Raw genomic sequence first — 23,342 nt, 5'->3', positions numbered from 1 at the left:
GGTCATCAAGATGGTGAGATTAAGTCCCTTATTATATGAAAGCCAAGTATTCAAGTATTACTCAAGTACAGTGTACGAGTGTGAGCGAAGGTGAGCAACATCCTCACTCCAATAAAACCTAACTAAATTACTCCGATTAGGCAAAGGTGTACTATATAATTGGTTAATCCAGCTGGTAAGACCAGCTGAGAGGGTCAAAGATATTATGTCGTAAGTAAAGTACCTCTTAGGTATCACCACTGCGTGCGCGCGCGCTTACACACACACACACACACACACACACACACACACACACAGAATAATAACAGAATAACAGAATAACAGAATAACAGAATAACAGAACACCAGAAAGCAGGGAGAGATACCAGAGAACCAGGAATGAGTACGTCAGGGTGAGAAGAGAAGCAGAGAAAATTTTTGAAAATGATATAGCAAACAAAGCCAAGACCGAACCAAAGCTACTCCACAGTCACATCAGAAGGAAAACAACAGTGAAAGAACAGGTATTGAAACTTAGAACAGGCGAGGACAGGTATACAGAGAATGACAGAGAGGTGTGTGAGGAACTCAACAAGAGGTTCCAGGAGGTCTTCACAATAGAACAGGGTGAGGTCAATGTGCTAGGAGAAAGGGAGGTAAACCAGGCGGCCTTGGAGGAGTTCGAAATTACGAGAGAGGAGGTCAAGAGACACCTGCTGGATCTGGATGTTAGAAAGGCGGTTGGTCCAGATGGGATCTCACCATGGGTACTGAAAGAGTGTGCAGAGGCACTTTGCTTGCCACTCTCCATAGTGTATAGTAAATCACTAGAGACGGGAGACCTACCAGAAATATGGAAGACGGCGAATGTGGTCCCAATATACAAAAAGGGCGACAGACAAGAGGCACTGAACTACAGGCCAGTGTCCTTGACTTGTATACCATGCAAGGTGATGGAGAAGATCGTGAGAAAAAACCTGGTAACACATCTGGAGAGAAGGGACTTCGTGACAAATCGCCAACATGGATTCAGGGAGGGTAAATCTTGCCTTACAGGCTTGATAGAATTCTACGATCAGGTGACACAGATTAAGCAAGAAAGAGAGGGCTGGGCGGACTGCATTTTCTTGGATTGTCGGAAAGCCTTTGACACAGTACCGCATAAGAGGCTGGTACATAAGCTGGAGAGACAGGCAGGTGTAGCTGGTAAGGTGCTCCAGTGGATAAGGGAGTATCTAAGCAATAGGAAGCAGAGAGTTACGGTGAGGGGTGAGACCTCCGATTGGCGTGAAGTCACCAGTGGAGTCCCACAGGGCTCTGTACTCGGTCCTATCTTGTTTCTGATATATGTAAATGATCTCCCGGAGGGTATCGATTCATTTCTCTCAATGTTTGCGGACGATGCTAAAATTATGAGAAGGATTAAAACAGAAGAGGACTGTTTGAGGCTTCAAGAAGACCTAGACAAGCTGAAGGAATGGTCGAACAAATGGTTGTTAGAGTTTAACCCAACCAAATGTAATGTAATGAAGATAGGTGTAGGGAGCAGGAGGCCAGATACAAGGTATCATCTGGGAGAGGAAATTCTTCAGGAGTCAGAGAAGGAAAAAGACTTCGGGGTTGATATCACGCCAGACCTGTCTCCTGCAGCACATATCAAGCGGATAACATCAGCGGCATATGCCAGGCTGGCCAACATACGAACGGCATTCAGAAACTTGTGTAAAGAATCATTCAGAACTTTGTATACCACATATGTCAGGCCAATCCTGGAGTATGCAGCCCCAGCATGGAGTCCATATCTAGTCAAGGATAAGACTAAACTGGAAAAGGTTCAAAGGTTTGCCACCAGACTAGTACCCGAGCTGAGAGGTATGAGCTACGAGGAGAGACTACGGGAATTAAACCTCACTTCGCTGGAAGACAGAAGAGTTAGGGGGGACATGATCACCACATTCAAGATTCTGAAGGGGATTGAAAGGGTAGATAAAGACAGTCTATTTAACACAAGGGGAACACGCACAAGGGGACACAGGTGGAAACTGAGTGCCCAAATGAGCCACAGAGATATTAGAAAGAACTTTTTTAGTGTCAGAGTGGTTGACAAATGGAATGCATTAGGGGGTGATGTGGTGGAGGCTGACTCCATACACAGTTTCAAGTGTAGATATGACAGAGCCCGATAGGCTCAGGAATCTGTACACCTGTTGATTGACGGTTGAGAGGCGGGACCAAAGAGCCAGAGCTCAACCCCCGCAAACACAACTAGGTGAGTACACACACACACACACACCTGCCTTCTTGTGTGTGTGTGAGGGGATGCCTGGCAGCTGAGTGGACAGTGCTCGGGATTCGTAATCCTAGGGACCGGGGATCGATCCCCGGCGAAGGCGGAAACAAATGGGCAGAGTTCCTTTCACTCTGATGCTCTGTTCACTTACCAGTAAATATGTACCTGGGAGTTAGACAGCTGTTACGGGCTGCTTCCTGGGCGTGTGTAGGGGTGAGGGGGGGGGGGAGGAGACAAGAAAAAGTTGAATGACAGTTGAGAGGCGGGCTGAAAGAGCCAGAGCTCAACCCCCGCAACCACAACTAGGTGAGTACAATTAGGTGAGTATACACACACACACACACACACACACACACACACACACGTGCGTGGGTGGCCGGTTAGTTAGTAATCCCAGACAGAAGAGTATGCTAAACTACAAGATAATTAAAGTTGACTTTCCCTAATCTCTCAACACAAGAGTCGTTCTTAGCGTCAAGGCGCGTACAGCGATCACGCGGGAGGCACAGACGCCCGTGTTGTTTTCCTCTTGGCTGGCCACAGAGATCTTATCTCAGCGGGAAATCATCTCCTGCAGGTCCCACCCATCAACCCTGACAGCAAAATCGTCCAACTACGACCCATATTATGCCACTATCGCCATTTCCGTCCATACTAATACGGGGAAATATGTCCCCATTTACATTTGCTCGTCAGTAATTCAGGTCTCCGCTTGAGGTAAAATAACACTCTTAACAGAAAAGTAAAGTTAAAAAAATCTTGACAATTCCCTTAAGACGGAGACGAGTCCACTTTTGCCCTAAGCTGCGGGGCAAGCGGCTTCTGGTACTAATCCTTCTTAACACAGGTGACTTCTTATCTTCCGTCTGCACACCGCTCCTGTGCCAGGCAAGTCCACTACGGGCTCACTATAGCCCGTGCTACTTGCCCCGCTCCTGTGCCAGGTAAGTTACGGGCTCACCATAGCCCGTGCTACTTGCCCCGCTCCTGTGCCAGGTAAGTTACGGGCTCACCATAGCCCGTGCTACTTGCCCCGCTCCTGTGCCAGGTAAGTTACGGGCTCACCATAGCCCGTGCTACTTGCCCCGTTCCTGTGCCAGGTAAGTTACGGGCTCACCATAGCCCGTGCTACTTGGAACTTGTTCCGAGTACCTGAATCTATAACAACATCATCATCTTCCGTCTGTGTGTGTGGGGGGGGGGAGTGGGGGGTTGTTAGGTCTGCTGAGAAACACCGTTCCGAGGAGCCGAAGTCCACTTCCTTGTCTTGTCCTCGTGCTCCTCCACTTCCCAGCCTGGTCTCAGGGTCAACACCCAACACTCTTATCACCACCAATAAGTCTTGTCGTCTCTCTCTTTTTACCCCCTTTCTCCGAGTTGTCAGTCTTCTCGTCAGCCTTCATCCCCAGTTGCTCGGTGCTGTGTGAGCGGCCTGTGACCACTCTAACATCCTCCTGGCACAGTGCCGCCCCTCTGTGATCTTTCCCACCCTCTTGATGAAGTGCCAGTCCTCTTGATGAAGCGCCAGTCCTCTTGATGAAGCGCCAGTCCTCTTGATGAAGCGCCAGTCCTCTTGATGAAGCGCCAGTCCTCTTGATGAAGCGTCAGTCCTCTTGATGAAGCGCCAGTCCTCTTGATGAAGCGCCAGTCCTCTTGATGAAGCGCCAGTCCTCTTGATGAAGCGCCCGTCCTCTTGATGAAGCGCCAGTCCTCTTGATGAAGCACCAGTCCTCTTGATGAAGCGCCAGTCCTCTTGATGAAGCGCCCGTCCTCTTGATGAAGCGCCAGTCCTCTTGATGAAGCACCAGTCCTCTTGATGAAGCGCCAGTCCTCTTGATGAAGCGTAAGCGTATCCTGTTACACCCTGACGTATTCACAACGTTCCGAAAACTTGTGGGTCGTCGGGGGTGAGTGAGGCAACTCAGACGTTGGTAAAGGTGTCGTGGTGGAGGGGGATTAAGCGAGTCTCGTCTGGTCGCCAAGACGACCAGGATCTCCGCCTCTGTCGTCGACGACTCTTGTCTACAGAAATTGCGCCTCCACCGTTCATGATTGGTCTGCAACATGGCATCAACTGCGCCTCCTTAATGGCGGACTTAAGAAGCTGTACGCCTCAGTCGCTGCGCCTCCGTCAGCACTGCGTCTCTCACCCTGTGGGGTACTCCTCCTCCTCTACCACCTCGCGGTGCTTCAAAGGGAAGCCGCAGTGAGCTAATACAGAAGGTGTCGGCGCCGCAGCACTTCAAGAGGTGACTACTGAAGGTGCCACAAATTGTGTTGACGGCTATACACTTGTTTAGAGCGTGGTGGGCCGCCCTCGCCATCCCGGCGTCAACGCGCCACTGGCAGATACTTTCCTATTACATTTATGTACAGTATATAGCCTCGCGGAATTGCCGTAAAAGCAGTCTGGGTTAACAGTGACGTTTGTTGTGCTGTTGGTGAGGGGAGGAGACTAAGGTGTCTGACAACACCTTAGTCTCCTCCACCTGCGTGGTGGTGGTGGCTCCTCCACCACCACTAGCTCCTCCTCCTCCTCCTCGGTGTGGGGTGCCAGTGCTGCCTTTCCCTCTTCTTGCAAGTGCTGCCTTTACATTTTCTTGAATGTGCTGCCTTTACCTATTCTTAATAATATTTATTCTTTGGCCGCTCGCTGTCAGGGATGCGTCCTTGTCTTCATGGCCAGTGACGAGGCAGTCCATCCTCATAAACAAAGACCCAAAGTCCATTCCATGCACAACTCGTCCTCGACTCAAGTCCATTACATTCAGCGGTCGACCCCACTGACGCATTCATAACTGTGTACATGCTGTTTATTCAAAACGGTAATGTTCTCAAATATAAATTAATATTATAATATATTGGCATATTGTACATATATAGGATATAGGTTAGGTTAGGTGTTTAGGTTCTGTTGGCGATTATTTGTATTTGTAGTACGTGGGTGAAGCATTTATAGCGTTGTGATTCGAACAAAATTCGTCAGTGAAGCACTTGTTCCGGATATGTTCGAACGTCAGCAGTTGTGAGTCGTGTGTAAACCGCTTTTCATTCATAAACAGCTGGGGGTTTGGCGGGTTCATGGAATAACTTTTGGATCTTTGAACATATCCGGAACAAGTGCTTCACTGACGAATTTTGTTCGAACCACAACGCTGTAAATGCTTCACCCACGTACTACAAATACAAATAATCGCCAACAGAACCTAAACACCTAACCTAACTATACACAGAATTTTTAGCAATAATAAGAATAATTTATATACGAGAACAAACATTTTTTAATACACAGAATGTTAAAATTGACGAATGCGTCTGGGGAAGACGGCCGCTGCTTTAACCAGCCTACTGCGAGGACGGGTTGTAAAGTTGATGAATGCGTCCTTGGGGATCGGCCGCTGGATGGAATGGAGCTGCTCCGAGGACGGGTTGGACGAGACGGTGTGTTGCGAGCTCTTTACCCCCGTTCATAACCAGGTAAACTGAATAACAAAAAGAGAACAACTGTTCCTAAGTTCAGGTCGCTAATATGGGCGGCGGTCGAGGCTCCCGGCCCAGGTGCCAGCCTTGGATTATATCTTATTATTAATGTGTATTGTTGGCAAGGTGCTCCTCCAGCACCCAGGGTGAACACTGCCGGGTGAACAAGGTGTTCCTCCAGCACGGTGCTGGAGGAGCACCTTCACCCCTCCCCCCCCTCCACTGGCAATTATTAATACAAAACAGAAGTTGAAAGTCACGGACCATAGTGACGGCCGCCATATTCGGCCCTCAATGTTGACAGATAATTTTACACACAACTTGATAAAGGCGATGGGGAAGGGGGGGGGGAGGAGGGACGACGTGCACCACCCCCTCCCCCCCCACGAGGCCTGAGCCTGCCCCCTCCCCTCCCCCCCCCCACCTTCGCACGGACGGAAAATGTTGTCATTAACATTTTATGGTAAAACGAGAATGGGTAGATGCGATACTTGGGATGAAGGAGGGGGAGGGGGGGTGAAGAGAGTATGGGGGGTGAGGATCGAGCCGGAGGAAGAGCCGTTTGGTGTGTACCCGAGTAATTAAAACTATGGAAGCGGGCAACCCACAAGTCGCTCAGGCCCGTCGTAAAACTCGTCCCAACAGCGCTTCTGTGTGATTTATGGTGACCTCGGCCACCGGTCGTGGGGGGGCGTGGCCGTGGCACCCACACGCCCCCATGGCCACGCCCCTCACGGCCACGCCCCCCCACGGCCACGCCCCCCCACGGCCACGCCTCCCACGGCAGGACGAGAATACGAATCTCAGAGAACAATTTTCGATTGATAAAATTGGTTATAAACATTAAAAAAACGAAACGACACGAAGATGGATAAAACAATATAAACAATGGAACTGACTTTTCACTGAAAATTACAGAGGCAGTCGTGGAGGGGCTGCCAGTGGCAGGGGCTGCGGTGGCAGGGGCTGCCAGTGGCAGGGGCTGCCAGTGGCAGGGGCTGCCAGTGGCAGGGGCTGCGGTGGCAGGGGCTGCCAGTGGCAGGGGCTGCCAGTGGCAGGGGCTGCCAGTGGCAGGGGCTGCCGGTGGCAGGGGCTGCCGGTGGCAGGGGCTGCCAGTGGCAGGGGCTGCGGTGGCAGGGGCTGCGGTGGCAGGGGCTGCGGTGGCAGGGGCTGCGGTGGCAGGGGCTGCCGGTGGCAGGGGCTGCGGTGGCAGGGGCTGCGGTGGCAGGGGCTGCGGTGGCAGGGGCTGCCGGTGGCAGGGGCTGCGGTGGCAGGGGCTGCGGTGGCAGGGGCTGCGGTGGCAGGGGCTGCCGGTGGCAGGGGCTGCGGTGGCAGGGGCTGCGGTGGCAGGGGCTGCAGATGTTGAGGCGTTGTAGAAGAGAGAGAGAGATGGGCAGCTCATTTAAATATTCCACTCTCAAGAGCAATAACAGCATGAAACATCTGCTAAAATGGTTTTAATTACATTTCTCTTCGCCGGAGGACAGAGCTTACTCAACTACATGTATGCACACACTTATAAGAATAGAGCCGATATAAAGCACAATACAGCATTCACTGCTGCTGCCTCGTCTGCTGCTGTTGCTGCCTCGTCTCCAGCTGCTGCTGCCTCGTCTCCAGCTGCTGCTGCCTCGTCTCCAGCTGCTGCTGCCTCGTCTCCAGCTGCTGCTGCCTCGTCTCCAGCTGCTGCTGCCTCGTCTCCAGCTGCTGCTGCCTCGTCTCCAGCTGCTGCTGCCTCGTCTCCAGCTGCTGCTGCCGGCTACTTTAACTGTGGTTGCGTGTGGTGAAGGCTCGGGTTCACACAAGCATAATCTGATACGCAATGGTTTAATCATAATTACACGTCTGTAATCTGCTTGCACGAAATTATCCTTGCGCAAGGCGCTACTATTTCACCTCTTATTACATGTCACTGTTCTACGCTCTAATTTGTGCGTTATCGGCTTATCTCACTAGGCGGGAACACGACTCTAGATGACGCGATAAGAAACTGTGAGAAAAATATATAAATGCTGAAAATTTATAAATGTGGTCGTGGAGCCATGCGCGGGTTGTGCCAGATCCTTACGCAGTGTCAGAAATACGCACTGTGTCACAGTGCGTATGAAGGGGTACACACACACACACACATGCGTAGTTGCAAAACAGGGGAATTGGCTCATCATGATAGTGATGAGTATCTTCATCATGCTGATCCTGTCACTTAGTTCAGCATTAAGAATGACAGCGTCTTAGACCGCGATAACCGTCCTCGACCACACGCTGTCCTGACCCGTAGGCGCTCCCTGAAGTGCCCTGGGAGGGTGTTCCAGGGAGGGTGTTCCAGGGAGGGTGTTCCAGGGTGGGTGTTCCAGGGAGGGTGTTCCAGGGTGGGTGTTCCAGGGAGAGTGTTCCAGGGAGGGTGTTCCAGGGTGGGTGTTCCAGGGAGGGTGTTCCAGGGAGGGTGTTCCAGGGAGGGTGTTCCAGGGAGGGTGTTCCAGAGAGGGTGTTCCAGAGAGGGTGTTCCAGGGAGGGTGTTCCAGGGAGGGTGTTCCAGGGAGGGTGTTCCAGAGAGGGTGTTCCAGAGAGGGTGTTCCAGGGAGGGTGTTCCAGGGAGAGTGTTCCAAAGAGGGTGTTCCAAAGAGGGTGTTCCAGGGAGGGTGTTCCAGAGAGGGTGTTCCAGGGAGGGTGTTCCAGAGAGGGTGTTCCAGAGAGGGTGTTCCAGAGAGGGTGTTCCAGGGAGGGTGTTCCAGGGAGGGTGTTCCAGCCGGGGCCGCGCGCCTGGCGGGGCGGGCTACGTGACCTCCGGGGTGTCAGTTATAATGATATAGAAGATGTCCTTCATGAACATAATTGTGTTTGACGCATCAAGAAACAGGTAATGAGAGGAACTCCTCACAAGATCAGGTAAGACTTGGACGGCGTCGACCTTCAATGATAAGAACCCAAAGAAAATAGAACAAACTGAGAAAAACAAGAGCAATACAAGAGAACAAAATAAGTAGAAAACGTGAAGCAAAACACAATCTACCAACTCTAGTCATCCCCCCTCTCCCCTCCCCCCTCTCTCCACCCCTGTTACAAACAAACAAACAAACGCACCAGCCGACAGCTACAACACATGGGAGTGTTTTTGCGAATAATGTTGCTTGTCGCATATATTTGTTGCTTCCTCGGTCTTCCACATTCTTCATCTTTATCGCCCATCTCCCCGTGTCTCCTCCCAACGCTCCTCCCCCTCCCCTCCCCCCCCTCCCCTCCCCCTCCCCCCTCCCCCCTCCCCCTCTCCCACCCCTCACCCACCCACAGTGTGTGTTGCTTGTGGTGTACTTGTACTTGTACTACGACAAGTACTACCACAAGTACTACCACAAGTACTACCACAAGTACTACCACAAGTACTACCACAAGTACTACCACAAGTACTACCACAAGTACTACCACAAGTACTACCACAAGTACTACCACAAGTACTAGCAGTAGTAACAGCAACAACAACCACAACACCTGCAGGGAAAGATGGAGGAAGAAGCCAAGCAACAAAATAAATAATTACAAGAGATCAATAAAGTAAGCGAATATTGCAAAATAAAAAATAATACCACGAAAATAAAAAAAAGTCATGATTCCCCCCCCCCCTACCCCCTACCCCCCAAAAAAATGAGTTTAAAACAAATTCTTGATAAATAAAAGCCACAGTTGAGTCGCTTTTCGCTCGTAGGCGTTACACAAGGCCAAACAATTGTCGTACTAGACAATGGAAGCGGCTGGCCAAAGTGACGTACTGTCCCGTTTTCTGTTTTGGGTCCTCTGGTAGGTTAGGAGAAGGGAACTTCAAATTGACCGTTTTCTGGACGTTGGGAAACCTTAGGAGGACGGATTGGTGGATTAGAACGGAAAAGTTGCCGAGTGGTTGAAGACGGAGGGCAGGAACGCTGGTGATTGGTTAAGGATACGGGTGTAAGTATTGGTGATTGGTCGAGGCTGTGAGCGGGATTATTGCCGATTGGTTGAGGATATCAATTGGGGCAAGACAGTGCTTTATTTGTTCCGAATTGTTTGATTGAGAGAGTCCTGTGACTGGCTGGAGGCCGAGGGTTACAGTCACTTATTCATAAAGAAACTACTGAACCAAGTGATGGGTTTAGTGGCGGCTAAAGATGCCAATGGCATCAGTTCAGAGATGTTCCCGCGACCAGTACCTCGTCTTTACCTAAAATAAAGATTGTTATGTGATCTTTAGTTGGTTAAGGAGTACAATCGGTTTAAGGAATACTTGGGTTTACAAAAAGTCAAGTGTACTGTACTCTCAACATACTTCGTGTTGACCTTGTGAGGGTCTACAACACAATGACGGCACCGAGTGTTTCATGGCTCCCCTGTACATCCTTCTGTCTGCTTCCGTCCCTTCTATATATCTTCCCGTCTCTCTCACCTCTCATCCGTCATCTGGACAGGTGAGCGATTCCGGGCCTACGCCCCTGAGTCGACTGATTTCGAATTGGATCTTCCCTGGGGGCAGCCACCCTTCCTCCCCTCCCTCCATAGGTCTTGACAAGGGTGTGTCAGGTGTCAAAGTGTCAAGCCCGGGCAGTATTCCTGGAGGTGCCAGCCGCGGCCGGATGGAGCCTGGCGCCCCACCAGCAGCCGGGCAGAAGACCTCAAACAGGAGAGAAAAAATGAGCGGTGACGGCCCCAGGCGGGTCCCCCTCGTACACAACTCGCTAATAACAGACTTCCAGTCATCGGCCCCATGATCAGACTGCTTCCACCGGGCGGGGGAATTAAGTCATTTTTTTACTTGAAAGATGAAGAGATCTCAGCTGGGGTAATTAGCGAGATCTTACTCTACAAAACGTGGCTTGATTGGCTGCATAATGGAGGCGCTCCGAAGGGCTAACAGCCATTATGGCTGTTAGGCCAGATCCAGTCCAGGTAGGACTGTGGTGGGCAGTCCGGGCAGGACTGGACCTGGGGAGGGCAGTCCAGGTAGAACTGAACCTGGGGTGGGCAGTCCGGGCAGGACTGGACCTGGGGTGGGCAGTCCGGGCAGGACTGGACCTGGGGTGGGCAGTCCGGGCAGGACTGGACCTGGGGAGGGCAGTCCGGGCAGGACTGGACCTGGGGTGGGCAGTCCGGGCAGGACTGGACCTGGGGTGGGCAGTCCGGGCAGGACTGGACCTGGGGAGGGCAGTCCGGGCAGGACTGGACCTGGGGTGGGCAGTCCGGGCAGGACTGGACCTGGGGAGGGCAGTCCGGGCAGGACTGGACCTGGGGTGGGCAGTCCGGGCAGGACTGGACCTGGGGTGGGCAGTCCGGGCAGGACTGGACCTGGGGTGGGCAGTCCGGGCAGGACTGGACCTGGGGAGGGCAGTCCGGGCAGGACTGGACCGGGACGCAGGACCTGCTATCAACTCCACCTTCGTGCGCAAGTCTCCCATAATATACCATTTTATCATCTTCCTCCGAATTAAGGTTCTTAATATTAGACAGAATCTTTAACGCGCGCGTCAACTCGCGCAGGCAGCCAGAGAGGGGTTAGGTTGTTATTTTTGAGCGTAATAATAGTAGTAGTAGTAGTAGTAGTAGTAGTAGTAGTAGTAGTAGTAGTAGTAGTAGTAGTAGTAGTAGTAGTAGTAGTAGTAGTAGTAGTAGTAGTAGTAGTAGTAGTAGTAGTAGTAGTAGTAGTAGTAGTAGTAGTAGTAGTAGTAGTAGTAGTAGTAGTAGTAGTAGTAGTAGTAGTAGTAGTAGTAGTAGTAGTAGTAGTAGTAGTAGTAGTAGTAGTAGTAGTAGTAGTAGTAGTAGTAGTAGTAGTAGTAGTAGTAGTAGTAGTAGTAGTAGTAGTAGTAGTAGTAGTAGTAGTAGTAGTAGTAGTAGTAGTAGTAGTAGTAGTAGTAGTAGTAGTAGTAGTAGTAGTAGTAGTAGTAGTAGTAGTAGTAGTAGTAGTAGTAGTAGTAGTAGTAGTAGTAGTAGTAGTAGTAGTAGTAGTAGTAGTAGTAGTAGTAGTAGTAGTAGTAGTAGTAGTAGTAGTAGTAGTAGTAGTAGTAGTAGTAGTAGTAGTAGTAGTAGTAGTAGTAGTAGTAGTAGTAGTAGTAGTAGTAGTAGTAGTAGTAGTAGTAGTAGTAGTAGTAGTAGTAGTAGTAGTAGTAGTAGTAGTAGTAGTAGTAGTAGTAGTAGTAGTAGTAGTAGTAGTAGTAGTAGTAGTAGTAGTAGTAGTAGTAGTAGTAGTAGTAGTAGTAGTAGTAGTAGTAGTAGTAGTAGTAGTAGTAGTAGTAGTAGTAGTAGTAGTAGTAGTAGTAGTAGTAGTAGTAGTAGTAGTAGTAGTAGTAGTAGTAGTAGTAGTAGTAGTAGTAGTAGTAGTAGTAGTAGTAGTAGTAGTAGTAGTAGTAGTAGTAGGAAAATAGAACTAATTAAAGCATTAGGCGCTGAAGAAAACGACATTCATACTTTAAAAAGGAGCTTTGATAGGTCAGGAGCCTTTAAATTAGACAACTGGTGGTAGGGAAGGGGCCCGACAGCTGAGTGGACAGCGCTTGGGATTCGTAGTCCTAAGGTTCCGGGTTCGATCCCCGGCGGATGCAGGAACAAATGGGCAGAGTTTCTTTCACCCTGATGCGCCTGTTCTCTTAGCAGTAAATAGGTAGGTACCTGGGAGTTAGACAGCTGTTACTGACTGCTTCCTCTGTGCGTGTGTGTGTGTGTACTCACCTATTTGTGCTTGCGGGGGTTGAGCTTTGGCTCTTTGGTCCCGCAAAAGACCTTTGTGTGTGTACTCACCTATTTGTACTCACCTATTTGTGCTTGCGGGGGTTGAGCTTTGGCTCTTTGGTCCCGCCTCTCAACTGTCAATCAACTGGTGTACAGATTCCTGAGCCTACTGGGCTCTATCATATCTACATTTAAAACTGTGTATGGAGTCAGCCTCCACCACATCACTGCCTAATGCATTCCATCCGTTAACTACTCTGACACTGAAAAAGTTCCTTCTAACGTCTCTGTGGCTCATGTGGGTACTCAGTTTCCACCTGTGTCCCCTTGTTCGCGTCCCACCAGTGTTGAATAGTTTATCCTTGTTTACCCGGTCGATTCCTCTGAGGATTTTGTAGGTTGTGATCATGTCTCCCCTTACTCTTCTGTCTTCCAGTGTCGTAAGGTGCATTTCCCGCAGCCTTTCCTCGTAACTCATGCCTCTTAGTTCTGGGACTAGTCTAGTAGCATACCTTTGGACTTTTTCCAGCTTCGTCTTGTGCTTGACTAGGTACGGGCTCCATGCTGGGGCCGCATACTCCAGGATTGGTCTTACATATGTGGTGTACAAGATTCTGAATGATTCCTTACACAGGTTCCTGAACGCTGTTCTGATGTTAGCCAGCCTCGCATATGCCGCAGACGTTATTCTTTTTATGTGGGCTTCAGGAGACAGGTTTGGTGTGATATCAACTCCTAGATCTTTCTCTCTGTTCGTTTCATTAAGTACTTCATCTCCTATTCTGTATCCTGTGTTTGGCCTCCTATTTCCACCACCTAGTTTCATTACTTTGCATTTACTCGGGTTGAACTTCAACAGCCATTTGTTGGACCATTCACTCAGTCTGTCTAGGTCATCTTGCAGCCTCCTACTATCGTCCTCAGTTTCAATCCTCCTCATAATTTTTGCATCATCGGCAAACATTGAGAGAAACGATTCTATACCCTCTGGGAGATCATTTACATATATCAGAAACAGTGTATGTGTGTGTGTGTGTGTGTGTGTGTGTGTGTGTGTGTGTGTGTGTGTGTGTGTGTGTGTGTGTGTGTGTGTGTGTGTGTGTGGTGTGTGTGATGCTTCAAGGATTTTGCATCCTGTGCCAAATGGAATCAATGTGAATAAATGCCACACACACACACACACACACACACACACACACACACACACACACACACACACACACACACACACACACAAACACACACACACACACACATCCAAGAGTCAATGCTCGATCCTGCAAGCACATATAGGTGAGTACACACACACACACACACACACACACACACACACACACACACACACACACACACACACACACACACACACACACACACACACTACCATCAATAACAACCAAGAGCCCTAGTTCATCCCCCACAAATACAGCCAGGTCAGGGACAACTAGGCCAGGGACAACTAGGCCAGGGACAACTAGGCCAGGGACAACTAGGCCAGGGACAACTAGGCCAGGGACAACTAGGCCAAGGGACAACTAGGCCAGGGACAACTAGGCCAGGGACAACTAGGCCAGGGACAACTAGGCCAGGGACAACTAGGCCAGGGACAACTAGGCCAGGGACAACTAGGCCAGGGACAACTAGGCCAAGGGACAACTAGGGACCAGAATAGAAGAACTAGAAAGAACTGGGAGATTGGAAAGAATAGTAGTAGAGTGGGCAGAGTAGTGAGGACTGGGGAGGGGGGGGGCGGGGCAGGGGGGAGGGGGGGTTGTGGGCGGCGTCAGACGAGAGGATTGGGTCTGGTCTTTATTTGTTCGTATCTTTATTTAATACCTGCTAATTAGAGCTATTGGGGGCTGGACGCTCCTTATTAACCAATCCTGGGCTGCATCTGCCGGTGCTGTGGGCGTGGGCGGCCAGGCTTACGGCCCGACACTCTTGGATGTGGGCGGCTGGGCAGGTAGAAGGGGGTGGGCAGGTAGAGGGGGTGGGCAGGTAGAGGGGTGGGCAGGTAGAGGGGGTGGGCAGGTAGAGGGGGTGGGCAGGTAGAGGGGTGGGCAGGTATAGGGGGTGGGCAGGTAGAGGGGGTGGGCGTGGACGATGCAACAGGGTAGAGAGCGTGCAACAGATAGTCAGATGAAGATGAAGCCTCACAGAGATCCCAATCACCTGGGACTGCGTCTAAGGCAATGGTGGGCAGCACGCACACCGCCACCACCATAAAACACTCTGTGTTACAACCAACTCTGCTCTAGCACACTTCCCATCACGCTAAGCAGCATCACAACTCTTCTTTGGCACATCTGCTTCACTCCCATCTCGCCAGGTCCACCACGGAAGAGCTTTCTCCATTAATGTACAAGAACAGTTACCTGACCAGGCACATCTGTGCTGGGTGTGTACGACGGGCTCACCATAGCCCGTGCTGCTTGCGACGTTTTGTACCGAGGAGCGGATTCTTAAAACACCACCAAACAGTTGGGTGGATCCCGTCCTGAGACGCCCCACAGCACACGGCGTCTGCACAAAGGGCAGTGCTAGACAAGTTAGCAATTTCTGGCTCAATTGATCCTGACGTTTAAGTCTAGTTGGTAAATCGTCGTGGACCGAGTCAGTCTTATCTCTGTCACACAAAGCAGCCGCTCCCACACGCACCCACCACCCACACGCAACACCCACCACCCACACGCAACACCCACCACCCACACGCACAAGTACCACCCACACGCACCACCCACATGCACAAGTATCACCCACACGCACAAGTACCACCCACACGCACCACCCACATGCACAAGTATCACCCACACGCACAAGTACCACCCACACGCACATGCACCACCCACAAGCACATGCACCACCCACAAGCACATGCACCACCCACAAGCACATGCACCACCCACAAGCACATGCACCACCCACACGCACAAGTACCACCCACACGCACACGCACCACCCACAAGCACAAGTATCACCCACACGCACAAGTACCACCCACACGCACAAGCACCACCCACACGCACCACCCACACGCACAAGTACCACCCACACGCACAAGCACCACCCACACGCACACGCACAAGCACATGCACCACCCACACGCACAAGTACCACCCACACGCACAAGCACCACCCACACGCACAAGCACCACCCACACGCACAAGTACCACCCACACGCACAAGCACCACCCACACGCACACGCACAAGCACCACCCAATCAGTCAATCTACGACCACCTGGATCAGCTGTTTGCTACAATTCCTGCCGTTTAAACAAGCACCAAAATACCTACAACCACCGTCTATAACGATGGGGAGAACAAGCAGTTTATTCTTAAAATAGTCTAAATGTAAATTTGGAATAATTATGGCTAAACAAAAATAATTAAGACTTTGGGTGGCCACCGTGTGTGTGGGCAGCACGTTGGCCACTATGTATGGAGAGGCGGGAGAAAGAATGAGGGAGAACCATGAGGGAGACGCAGGAGGGAGAACCATGAGGGAGACGCAGGAGGAAGAATGAGAAAGGAGGCGAAAAAAGAAAGCAAAGATAGAAGACAACAAAGCAGTGTGTGTGTGTGTGTTGAGAGCCTTCAAGACTCCCCTGAATGCTAATCATTCTCTTCTCCGAGACTAAGAGTCCTCAAGATGACAACCAGTTGCCATACGGGCCAGAGGCACGCGTCTCCGGCCGGCAACCGTCCCCACCACAGTGGCACTCCACCTTGTTGCCACAGTACACACAACAATTAACTAAATTAGCGCCCAGGCAGAAAATTCCTTAATATGGGAAGCAGAGTCTGAACAACGGACACTTCCTGCGATGTTTCGCAAGATACAGCGAAGTCAGCAGCAGCATGAAGGACGCTCTCTCCCGTCGGCCCGAGAGAAGGAGCGCAAAAATCTATTGCCCTTGGCTCCCGAGAGAGAGAGAGAGAGAGAGAGAGAGAGAGAGAGAGAGAGAGAGAGAGAGAGAGAGAGAGAGAGAGAGAGAGAGAGAGAGAGAGACCCGATCTCTTGCCCTTGGCTCCCGAGAGAGAGAGAGACAACCCCGATCTCTTGCCCTTGGCTCCCGAGGGAGGGAGAGAGAGAGAAAGACCCGATCTCTTACCCTTGGGAAAGAGAGCCTCCTGTCCAACACTCCACATCAACAGGTCTGTAATATGTTAATGCCTTACTCTTCTATACTAATCAATTTTGTATATTAAAGCGCGCTCGCACACATATAAATATATATATTATACTGTAGCAAGAATAGAGATAACACGTGCTCCTTGTTGGCTGGCGTCATAGCCTGTAAAGTGTTGATCATTAGTAAAGTGTCCCCAGGGAGCAGGTGTTGTGAACTCCTCACAAGCAGAATAACAAGTCAATTGTTCAAAGTCGTGCGCTTATAACCCTCCCAGAGCACGTCCACCTCTGCTTGCTGCAACATTATCGCGGCTGATAACATGTTCAACTTTTCCAGCTAATGTTGATCACTAAGGACTTATCTCCTGGGCCCAGGGGGGGGGGGGGTGTGGCACCTTCGGGGGACCCAGGGGGTTGTGTGGCACTCTCGGGGGGCCCAGGGGTGTGTGTGGCACCCTCGGGGGGCCCAGGGGGGGTGTGGCACCCTCGGGGGGCCCAGGGGGGGTGGCACCCTGGGGGGGGGGGCAGGGGGTGTGTGTGGCACCCTGAAGAGATTTGTTTTCATAGTAAATTAAGCCAATTGTTGTTTCTGGCAGTACGCACCACCGGTACCCAGGCTCCCAGACCCGTGCTACCGGTACCCCAGGCTCCCAGACCCGTGCTACCGGTACCCCAGGCTCCCAGACCCGTGCTACCGGTACCCCAGGCTCCCAGACCCGTGCTACCGGTACCTCAGGCTCCTAGACCCGTGCTACCGGTACCCCAGGCTCCCAGACCCGTGCTACCGGTACCCCAGGCTCCCAGACCCGTGCTACCGGTACCCCAGGCTCCCAGACCCGTGCTACCGGTACCCCAGGCTCCCAGACCCGTGCTACCGGTACCCCAGGCTCCCAGACCCGTGCTACCGGTACCCCAGGCTCCCAGACCCGTGCTACCGGTACCTGGGCCGAGATGAGAGATTACATACTCACTTGTAATACAAGATATACCATCAAGTTGTTGAGCAGAATGCTAATATTGGCGAGAGAAGTAGAGATATGATCAGCCTGGTTGATACCTGGTTGATACCTGGTTGATACCTGGTTGATACCTGGTTGATGGGGTTCTGGGAGTTCTTCCTGTCCTGTCCGGTCCTGCTACTAACCCGGTGCCAGCCACTTGCAGAGTATAATTCCCTGAGTGGCACTTCCAGAGTGCCAGTGCCGCTCTGATCCTAATGAGTTTCCATGTATGTCGGGTAACAGGTGTCGTATTAGTTAAGTCTCCCCCACCTCCCTTTGGTCCTCTGACAGAAAGTGGGAATGCAGGTCTCTCGATATAGACGATTTTAATATGGGATACGTTTTAAATTGTTATGTTGCTTATGTCAATTGTTGCACTCGTCGACCACCTGCCTGCTTGCAACCGTGGGAGCTTCATTTGTTACTTGGCCAAGACTACCAATTAGACTTTCAGATCCATTTGCACAGCGCCCATCGTGATCTGAATGGTGATCCAGCTGCGGGGAGGGTGTTGAGCAGGTCTGTGGGAGAGATGGGGGAGGCCGGCGCCCTGGCTCGAGTATTGGGCCGCTGCACAGACAGGATTAGAGAGCCCCTGCCCGCCAACACGGAGCCATCAACGCATCTTCCAGACTCATAAATCTAAAGAAGGCTTCGTATAACGTCTTGATGCGTGGTTAAACACAAGCCTAAGTACTAGAGGTGGTCGAGGCAGAGCAGGAACAGCAAAGCAAACAGTGCTTGCTGCGGCAGCCCCTGTCAGAGCTGTTCTAGGGAACCTAACCTTGAGGTGCTTCCGGGGCTTAGCGTCCCCGCGGCCCGGTCGTCGACCAGGCCTCCTGGAAGGGGGAAAAAGAGGACAGCCTAGAGGGGCTACGAGAGCAAGACTTCAAACTAAAGAAGGATGCTATAGTGATAAGGATTTTTCTCTTGTTTCTGGTGAGGGAGGAGCAGCATCTGCCGTGATCTTGGGTGTTGATCAGGGTGTTGATCAGGGCGTGGGTCAGGGCGTGGGTCAGGGCGTGTATGAATGCATATAAGGCATGCCGGCACAGATCAAAAGAAATGTTGCGCCAGTTGAAAATTAATTATAAAATGAGAGGAGGTAAACAGCCAGGGTTGAGTGTGGGGGGTGGGGGTGGCGTGGGCCAGGGTGAGTGGGGAGGGGTGGCGTGGGCCAGGGTGAGTGTGGGGGGTTCGGCCACCCCCACATTACAGACAGACGGTAAACAAGGAACAGGAGCTCACCCCCGGCAAAGCGAGACTGACAGACAACCCCCGTCCGTCTGTCCCTAAAACACCGTCCTCTCTTCCGACCAGCATTACCTACCCTTACCCTCCCCAAGCGTCTCTTCCTCTCACCACCGCCCCCTCTCAACCACCACCCTGTCATCTCATGCTCGCTCGCTCGCTCTCTCGTTTGGGGTCTGTGGTTCGAGGCTCCTATGGCCCAAGTGAATGAAATAATATATATATATATATATATATATATATATATATATATATATATATATATATATATATATATATATATATATATATATATATATATATATATATATATATATATATGACAGTGTCAGACCACGGAGGAAGAATTGAAACAAGAATTACCTTAAGTACTTTCGCATTTAACAATACATCTTCAGATGGGTGAGTTACAAGTAAAAAGATATGGGCATATATAGGCAGGAGAGAAGTGAAGTGAGGTACAATAAAAACAATTACTGCGATAAATAATCTGTAAAACATGGTCAATTGTCTTATGCTTTGTTTGTTCATTTGTCAGAAAATTCTCACCAAATTGATTGGGAGATGTCTTCTTCAATAAGGAATTGTAACATCTCTTTCAATAGGAACATAATGGAATCTGCTTTAATACAGATTACAGAATCATGTAATTTGAACATTAGCAGTGTTTTATATAATTTAGATCCAATTTTGATTGATCAGTTAAAGAGCGAATTGAGTAGGATCATTGATACACATTTGTCTCACTAATTCATTGTTAATATTCTCTATCTTATGCTATTATTATCCATGTTTGGGCCATAAGAACATAACGAAGGTAGCTGCAGAAAACCTATTGTCCCATAAGATGCTCCTCCTATTCATACCCACCTAATCCCAGTCATAAATTTTTGTTATCATTGTACCTCACTTCACTTCATCTCTCTCCTGCTTATATAGGTCCATATCTTTTTACATGTAACTCGCCCATCTGAAGATGTATTATTAAATACGAAAAAGTACTTAAGGTAATTCCTGTTATATATATATATATATATATATATATATATATATATATATATATATATATATATATATATATATATATATATATATATATATATATATATAATATAATATAATGATGAAAATAAGTTTGTGGGGTAGAAGTAGTGGTGTGTGGGAGGGGGAGGGCAGGTTACCCGGGCCGCCCTGCCCTGAGGCAGGTGTTCTTGTTCCCATAATTAATCCCTAACCACCTCCCACCGCCCACCCCCGCCCGCCTTATTAGGACACCTCATCTACGCGTGGGCGAGCGGCCGCCAGCGTAAACGGGAAAGAAGCCCATTACGAACACAAAGAGGCCGCGGGGTTCATTATACCTATTAGTCAAGTATTGAGATATTGAGACGACGAGTCACAATACCGGAGCTGAAGATGTTGGATGACCAAACCACACATCACAAGATGGAGAAACCACGACGTTTCGGTCCGTCTTGGACTTGGATCATGACGTGTGTTTGACAATGGTCCAGGACGGACCGAAACGTCGTCGTTTCTTCAGTTTCTGATGATGTGTAGGGTTTGGGCCATCATTGAGATAGTGAAATCTACGGAATTCAGTCTTTGACGTATGATCGAACACTTGACCGTGTTCGAAGTCATGTCTGGGCACAAGCTACACACACACACACACTGCCTGAATCATCATAACTAAAACACCTAATCTTATCATGGCCTACCTTATATAGGCCTAATAAACATAAATTCACTATAATATTTATTTACATTTGGGAAAATCCGCTATTTATTAAATCGTTGTACATCTTCACTCCGTCAGCTGGCTGCCAGATGTTCAAGCCATATATATACTGACCTGTTCCAAACCACTTAAGACAGTTCTTAACTTGGAAAGAGTTTGGAGGGTTGGAGGATGTGCTGTAAACGCCCACGCTCACGCCTCCCGCCCACCACACCCTCCCGCCCACACCCACGCCTCCCGCCCACCACACCCTCCCGCCCACGCTCACGCCTCCCGCCCACCACACCCTCCCGCCCACACCCACGCCTTACTGGCCTCGCTAGTGCTGACTCCGGACTCACTCGACACCGGGAAAATTATTAAAATAATATCGTCAAGATATTTGTTTTCGAATATGGGTCAGTTGACTGAACGTAAGGGGGGGGGGATAGGTGGACGAGGGTGGGGGGAATGGGCAGGGAGGGGGGGGGAGTAATTCGAGGGGTGAGGGGGCGGTCACACTACCCCCCCTCCCCCCCCCCAGCCCAAGCAACTGTGGGGGGGGGGGGAGGTACGAACATGTAGTGACGGTCCCCCAGAAAGTTGACGTTTGCGGTACTGAGTTAGGACAAACCGGCAACATTTTATCAGCGACATAAATACAACACCTAATCTCTCCTAGAACGCCTAGGCCTACACTCACGCTGAGGCCTAATGTAACATGTGTTATACTAGGCCTAGGAATATTTAGGTTTGGGTTTCAGCTTAATTTTTTTTTCCGTTCTATAAAATGAATAGTACAAAAATAGGCCATCACTAAATCATAGTAACTATTTGCTCAAAAGTACCAATAAGTACAATCATTTCAGGAGGCTGCTTGTCTTAGAGACGGGTCACAGGTTGATGTGTGGAGCCCGCGAGGAGAGGTGTACTGTGGGCAGGTGTACTGTGGGCAGGTGTACTTTGGCCAGGTGTACTGTGGCCAGGTGTACTGTGGCCAGGTGTACTGTGGCCAGGTGTACTGTAGGCAGGTGTACTGTGGCCAGGTGTACTGTAGGCAGGTGTACTGTAGGCAGGTGTACTGTGGCCAGGTGTACTGTGGCCAGGTGTACTGTAGGCAGGTGTACTGTGGGCAGGTGTACTGATGAAGGCATATAGGGGGTAGATGTACTGGTGTAGGTGTACTGGGGTAAGTATAATAGGGTTAATGCAAGTTTTTTTTTTTGGTGGGGTTACGGGGTGGGGGGACGGGGTGGGGGGGCGGATTGAGGATGATGGAGAGGTGTATGCGAAGGAAAAGTTTTGTAAATGAGGAATAAAGGGTGAGAAATAAATAAAATATCAGGCGAACTGTCCGCCTTGCTGACACGATGTTACGATAGCAGGCGGGCTGTCCGCCTTGCTGACACGATGTTACCATAGCAGGCGAGCTGTCCGCCTTGCTGACACGATGTTACCATAGCAGGCGAGCTGTCCGCCTTGCTGACACGATGTTACCATAGCAGGCGAGCTGTCCGCCTTGCTGACACGATGTTACCATAGCAGGCGAGCTGTCCGCCTTGCTGACACGATGTTACCATAGCAGGCGAGCTGTCCGCCTTGCTGACACAATGTATATGTGCTGGGCAGCTTAGCTAAGCTTGCTCTCTCTTGAACTTTAAAAAAAAAGTGTACGCGCGCGCGCGTAAGGTTCTTCAAATGTTTTTCAACACATGTGTATGTTTATGGGTGAATAATGTGCAGCATTTAAATATACACTCAGATGCTTGCGTGTATGTTTGGATCCGAATCTTTTAATTGGGGATTATGGGTTGTTCTGGCTTGTAATTCATCTTGGAATATGTATGGTGGGGCTCTGTTTCCATTTAGTAGATCTATGCTCTTAGGGCCGCCGCTGTGTGGTGGGCAGGGGCGTGTGGTGGGCAGGGGCGTGTGGTGGGCAGGGGCGTGTGGTGGGCAGGGGCGTGTGGTGGGCAGGGGCGTGAGGTGGGCAGGGGCGTGTGGTAGGCAGGGGCGTGTGGTGGGCAGGAGGGGGAGGGAGATGTAAGGGGTGGTAGCGGCGTGTGTAGCCTGTGGAGCGACAAAGGGCGTCGCTGTGGGGGTCATCCTCATCGCCTGCCTCATCGACACTCATAAACACAGCTGGGGACCCCCCTTTGGTAGTGGCCGACCCTGAGTCACGCCACGTCTCCCTATACCACTCTTCAGCGCCAGGCTCCTGGGCGGCGTCTACCACGGCGGCGTCTATCACGGCGGCGTCTACCACGGCGGCGTCTACCACGGCGGCGTTTGTGGCGGCGTCTACCACGGCGGCGTTTGTGGCGGCGTCTACGACGGCGGCGTCTACCACGGCGGCGTTTGTGGCGGCGTCTACGACGGCGGCGTTTGTGGAGGCGTCTACGACGGCGGCGTTTGTGGCGGCGTCTACGACGGCGGCGTTTGTGGCGGCGTCTACCACGACGGCGTTTGTGGCGGCGTCTACGACGGCGGCGTTTGTGGCGGCGTCTACCACGACGGCGTTTGTGGCGGCGTCTACCACGACGGCGTTTGTGGCGGCGTCTACGACGGCGGCATCAGTGGCGGCGTCTACGATAGCGCGGTAGCAGCAGCCACGGCGGCGTAGAGCTGCAGGATCGCTACTTACAGAGCATTCAAGTCACCCACTGAGCGGACTACGTGGGTGAAACACTAATGTTAAAAACAAAGCCCGCTTGTCGCGAATACAAATCCCCCCAGTTATTATCAGTGTTTCTTAAGGCGGTAGTTAGCATTCACGGGGCGTGCTGGTTAAGGAGGCAG

At 50.7% G+C, this 23,342-nt stretch overlaps 1 protein-coding gene and 1 long non-coding RNA gene across 2 annotated transcripts in view; one reads left to right on the top strand and one right to left on the bottom strand.

The window, feature by feature from the left end:
• Positions 1-23,342, bottom strand: part of LOC138365822 (arginine and glutamate-rich protein 1-like) — a 259,325-nt gene that overhangs the window by 87,840 nt on the left and 148,143 nt on the right. The gene's annotated exons all lie outside the window — the stretch shown is intronic.
• Positions 1-23,342, top strand: part of LOC138365823 (uncharacterized) — a 108,562-nt gene that overhangs the window by 69,040 nt on the left and 16,180 nt on the right. Inside the window, exon 2 of the long non-coding RNA XR_011229031.1 lies at positions 5,562-5,746. This is a non-coding gene — a long non-coding RNA (uncharacterized lncRNA). The remainder of the gene's footprint in view (positions 1-5,561; positions 5,747-23,342) is intronic.

This window comes from Procambarus clarkii, chromosome 18, assembly GCF_040958095.1.
Source record: "Procambarus clarkii isolate CNS0578487 chromosome 18, FALCON_Pclarkii_2.0, whole genome shotgun sequence".
NCBI lineage: Eukaryota > Metazoa > Arthropoda > Malacostraca > Decapoda > Cambaridae > Procambarus > Procambarus clarkii.
The sequence above is the reverse complement of the archived record's forward strand: the minus strand, read 5'-3'. Positions and strand labels throughout refer to the sequence as shown.